Source organism: Wolffia australiana, chromosome 14 (assembly GCF_029677425.1).
Source record: "Wolffia australiana isolate 7733 chromosome 14, ASM2967742v1".
NCBI classification, from domain to species: Eukaryota; Viridiplantae; Streptophyta; class Magnoliopsida; order Alismatales; family Araceae; genus Wolffia; species Wolffia australiana.
The window spans coordinates 1,967,991-1,973,747 of NC_135848.1; the positions used below are offsets into that span (position 1 = coordinate 1,967,991).

At 46.7% G+C, this 5,757-nt stretch overlaps 1 pseudogene; it reads right to left on the minus strand.

Moving 5' to 3' along the window:
• Positions 1-228: 228 nt before the first annotated feature.
• Positions 229-3,150, minus strand: LOC144712028 (3-dehydrosphinganine reductase TSC10A-like; annotated as a pseudogene).
• Between the last annotated feature and the right edge of the window lie 2,607 nt (positions 3,151-5,757).

Sequence of the window (5,757 nt, forward strand, 5' to 3'; positions counted from 1 at the left end):
ACATCATCTGTGGTTCGGCAAAAGAGCCGGTTGAGTTCTACTTGTCAAACGCTTCGACCTTTCTACGTATGTCTATCTTAGGCTCATTGTTCCGCGGTTGCATTTAACTTGGACGGGCCATTTGGTATCACTCGAACATCGCTCCAATCATCAAACTTGATCACGGTCTATGGCAATTTATCTCTTTAATTTCATCAAGGGATTCTGAAATATATTATCTGAGAGTCATTAGAGCATCTTTGTTTTCCTCTGTTTCTCGGCGATATTCCATTTTTTTATAACCTTATACCATCCTCTGTTTCTCGGCCAAGGCGAGCTCGCAGAGGGCAGTCTTGGTGAGGTGGCCGGGCCTCCGCCGGAGCCAGCGAGAGAGAGGGCGAACCCATGCCAGTTGTAGGGAACGAGGAACTGCCCCGACTTGATGCCGTCCAGAGTTCCTCTGGCCACGTCCTCCACATCCATCCTCGGCGAAGACGAAGCCAAAATTGCTGTAAGCTCATGAAACTTATCCATCCCTGCAGCTCCAGCAGAACTAGCTTAGTGAGAGAAAGAGATAGAGAGCGGACGGGAGAGAGCGAAGTAGAGAGAGGGAGAAGTAGAGAGAGAGATAGCGAGAGAGATGTTGCTACTTGCTATAGTGAACAAGAGAGAAAAAATAGTGAGAGAGAGGTAGAGAAAGCGAACGAAGAAGACAGAGATAGTGAGAGATGTAGAAGATCGAGCGAGAGAGAAAGAAATAGTGGGAGAGGAAGAAAGATCGAACGACAGAGGAAATAGTGAGAGGAAGAGACAGAGAGACAGAGTGATAGGGAAAGGTAGAGAGAGAGGGAGGTAAATAGAGATAGAGAAACAAAGAGACAGAGGGAGGGGAAGATAGAGAAAGAGGGAAAGGTAAAAAGAGATAAAGAGACAGAGGGAGAAGGAGAGTGAGAGGTAAAGAGAGATAGAGTGACAGATAGAGTCCGGATGCAGAGATCTCAGTTTCTTGGCTGTTGCCCGCATCTTGGCATTCCAGGCAGATGTCTTCTTGTACCATTTACCTATAGTGAAGATGAGGCCGAGGTGGAACGCGCCGGCCAAGAACACTTCGCAGAGGGCGGTCAATGGTGAGGTGGCGGGGCTTCTGTCGGAGCCAGCGAGAGAGAAGGCGAAGCCCTGCCAATTGCAGGGAACGAAGAAGTGCCCTGACTTGATGCCGTCCAGCATCTCCCTGGCCACATTCTTCACGTCCATCTTAGATGTAGACGACGCCAGAGCGATCATTAACTCCGAAAACATCTTTCTTGCTGCAACTCTAGAAAGTCAAAACTAGAGATACATAGCCAGAAAGAGAGACAGAAACAGCGAAATAGAGACAGAGAGGGAGAGAGAGAGTGATAGAGACAGAGAGAGAACGAGAGAGACAAATGCAGAATGAACAGAGAGAGTTTGAGAAGGGCAGTGAAAGAGAGGAGAGAGAATCAGAGAAAAGGAGAGAAGCAGAGAGAGAGGGAGTTAGAGAAAAGAGAGAGAGAGAACCAGAGAGATAGAGAAATAATCAGAGAATTCGAGAAAGAGGGAGATAGAAAGAAAGAGAGAATCAGATAAAGAGTGGGAAGCAGAGAGAGAATCAGATAAACAATGGGATGTAGAGAGAGAAAATCTGTTGAAACTCGTTGAACAGAACAATGACCCAAGACGCTATGGTGGAAATGCGGAATCAACTCGGAAAAGATAAGTCGGCGAATAGAGACAGATATAGGAACCTCTTACGTCACCGGCGTGACGTCAACGTCCAAGTCTCTCGGTGCAGGGCACTAGCTTCTCGTGTGGTGCTGCAGAGCAACTCCTTCAACTCCCAAGCCAAGGGAGTGAGCATCAAGGAGTGATGAAGACAAACTAAGGGAGAGAGAGGAGAAGAGAGGAAGAGACAAGAAGAATGAACAGAAAACTCATATGCATTGCCTTTGAGAACAGGTTTTCCCTCTATATATAGAGGGCCAATTACATGTTCAGGGAATGTGAAAGGTCTGGAATATGAAAAGCCATGAGCCTTTTCATATTCCCCAAAACAAGCCCTTTCATCTTCCCCACAAAGAGACAACAGGAAGGGTTCAGTCTTTTCATATCCCACTCCTCTTATTGGGGCTTGACTAGTCAACCCCCCCTCCACATTCTCATAATGGGGGGGCTGACAAACCCCAACAAAATCAGATAAACAGAGAGAAGCTGAGAGAGTGATAATCAGATAAACAACGGGAAGTAGAAAGAGAGAATCAGATAAACAGAGAGGGGCAGAGAGAGTGATAATCAGATAAACATAGAGAAGAAATGAGAGGGAGGGAGAGAGAGAGAGAGAGAGAGAGAGAGAGAGAGAGAGAGAGAGAGAGAGAGAGAGAGAGAGAGAGAGAGAGAGAGAGACAGGTACCATCGATATAACCCGGTGTCTCGACGGGGGCAGGCGAGGCAGACGCGGATGTTGTGGGAGATGACTTCTTGCTGCAAAGCCTAAGCCAAGCCTTGTACCCATAGACTCCGAGCTAACCGAAAAAGGATGGACGATGGAAAAACAGTATAAGGATTAAACGAAGAAGAAAATTGCTCCGGAGGAAAAAAATATGAGGGAAAGTACCTGGCCGGCCTGGGAGGAGATGATGGCGATGGAGCCAACGTAGAACTGGCCGTCTGCTGCATTGCGGGAAGCGCGTGGCGTATCAGGTTGAACGTGCCAACGAGGTTAACGTCCAGCGTGTACTTCACCTCGCCCATGTCCATTTGAACCAACTCCCGCGGCAGGAAGACGCCTTGGTTGCAAACCAACACGTCAACGATGCCCGCTTCTTGCAACGCCTTCCTCACTCCATCCTCGTCTCTCACGTCGACGCTGTAGATTGAAACGTCGACGCCTGTCTCTCGGCGGATCTCGTCACAGGCTTCTTCCAGCTTCTGGCGACCGCGGGCTAAAAGAGACACTCTAGCTCCTTGTGCAGCTGCCTGCTTGGCTATGTCAAGGCCGATTCCCATGGACCCTCCGGTGACGAAGACGTGGCGGCCCTTGATTGGTACCCTCGCTCCTCCATGCTTGATAACATGGCTGAGGACGGCAAGAAAGATGAGCATGACGGCCACCACAGTGCCTAGGGAGAGCAGGATGGGCGAGACGAGTTCCATGTTCGTCGTTTGGCTAGCTTCCGGATCTGGTGATTTAAGTATCACTCCTGTTACCCTGAAAAGTGAATGCAGGTCGCGATGTTGGATTGATGTTCATTGAATGGGAGGCCAGTAGATGGCTGAGGTAAATTCAATCAAGTGAAATTCAATTTAATATACTTTTGGATGCCCGCAGTACTGAATGCGATGTTAGATCGATGAATGATGAGGGCAGAGAGTGTCGGATAATTAAACTACGCTATGTGGGCCTCTTGGCAAATGCTGCGGTCGCCTTTAGTTATGCACAAAATGACTTGATCTTACATTAGAATGAGAGTTCTAGAGGGAAGCTTGATTTTTTGGTCAGAGTCTTATAGCTTATGTTACATGAATGTTTAAAAAATTGTTATAGGTAAAGGTTGTCCAGGCTATATATTTTTTTGAAAGCCATAGGATAAGTGAGAAAGAATTATATAAAAAGCTTTAGGTTCTTTTTAGGCACAACATGCCAGTCACAAAAAAGTCTTAACTGTGGAAGCAATGTGGTCTCCACGTGACTGAGCTTGGCCCGAATGCTGATTATCCAATATGGATTCACATGCTAGGTATGAAATTCTCTTGTTGTTTGTGTTGGAACAACTTTCAAGAACATTTCCTTAAGCAAACATGGGCAAAACTCATAAGGATCATCATAATTGATGTAACACAACGAGCGATCGAGCGGCACATGTTATACCACAAAGAACATATGTAGATATGTATTGCTAATGTTTGAATGATGAGTAAATTTTAAAATCAACGAGAAAGTCTGAATAAAAATTTTAAATTTAACGGTGTAGTAGGTAGACAACATGAGAGTTGTGCCACAGACTAGCTTCTAATCATCCAACACAATCAACTCGAGGGCCGACGGAGTGGGGGATGAGTAGAGTCTTTTCACCCTCAACGTGAACGAGCAGAACAAACACCAATAAAGAATTCCTTATTTGTATTTTCGTGGCTAATCCTGTTATGAGTATCAATTCTCTTGAGGCAATCACATATTGTGACTGTGTGGAGCTGAAACCAATATTGTGAAAAACAAAACAAAACCAATATTGTGAAACAAGGGGAGGGAATACGGACTTGCGGGCTCAGGCCCGGATGCTTGGTGTGATTGCGACTGTGTGGAGCTGTTGGTTGACAAGAGAAATTCAGGATGGCAAGGCAGAATGAAGGTTTCTAGCAGATAGGTTGTCCGCGAGCTAGGGCCAAATATTCGTGGAAAATTGAGGCCGTTGGGAACCTTTGATATTGTTATGACGTGAAGCGCAGTCGGGTGAATGAAAACTCCGCAACCCACTATGGGTGTAAAATGAAGGCGTCGGTCAGGGATTCCTCACAGCCTTTTGATAGTCCGCTCCATGCGTATATATGATGGACTGAGGCGCCACTGGAATATACAAATTGCTGCAAGTTGGAGTCCAGAAAATCACCTTCACCTGTAGAGGGATCGGAGGTGTTAATACATTAACAATTGGAAGTATGGTCACCACGTGCCTCTCCATATAGACAGGTGTGTGTCTCGAGAAGCACAATGCCACCTCGGCCGTTGAGAAGCCACCACCTGCAGGAATGGCGACTGACTGTCTCTCCAAACATACAGGCGCATCTCTACAAGCAAAGGGTCACCTCGGTTGGTGAGAAGCTTCCAAAGCTCCTCGAAAGCCACGCATCGATTGGCGCTGTCATATCAGCCACTCATTACCTGCCATCTCCGTACCAGTGCAAATCGTCCAAGGCGTCGTACGTCCATTGGCAGGCGGCGCCACATTCTCCAAAGTGCCACATAGCATGGCGACTCTAAGGTCGTAGTTCATCGCCTCAAATGCCTTCCTCTCACATCTATAAATAACGGAACTCATTTTGGAAAAACTTAAGGGATTCTATTCTACATTCCATATTTCTTCTTCTCCCAGCTTATTTTACCTTCTTCTCCCTTTCATTTGCTCTTCGTTTCTCATAATGTCAGGGCTACATGACGTCGTCAGTGCCTCCACTGAGGACACACTAATACCTACTGAAGCACTCCCTGCTCAACCTCCACCAACGCGTCGAGCTTCCACGGTGGTTACGATGCCTCGAGCTTCCATGGTGGCTACGACACCTCGAGCTACCAGGGTGGGGACGATGCCAACAATGTCTCTAAAGCTCACAAAGCTAACTATCTAATCTGGAAGATCCAGATCGTTCCCATCGTGAAAGCACAAAGTTTGAGGAGGCATCTCACCCACCCCCACATACCGATAACACGTCGTGGAAATGGAATGATCAGCAGGTATTTCCTCGCCTAAAGTTGTCATACAGCTCAGAATGCTTGGGATGAGCTTGTTACTGAAATATTATTAACATCTGAATCCGGTACCATGGAATTAACCTCTTGGTTCCATTCCATCAAAATGGGAGCTAGACCCCTGGATGCGTATATCTCCGATTTTTGACAAGTTCTGGATGAACTTGTAAATGCGGTTGAATTTTCCACGGAGCGCACGGTTATGTTTGTGTTCCTCTGAGGCCTTGGCTCCAAGTTTTGCTCTTTTCGCACAGGAGTCGCTACTCGGCAATGAGAACTTATCCTTTGACGATTTA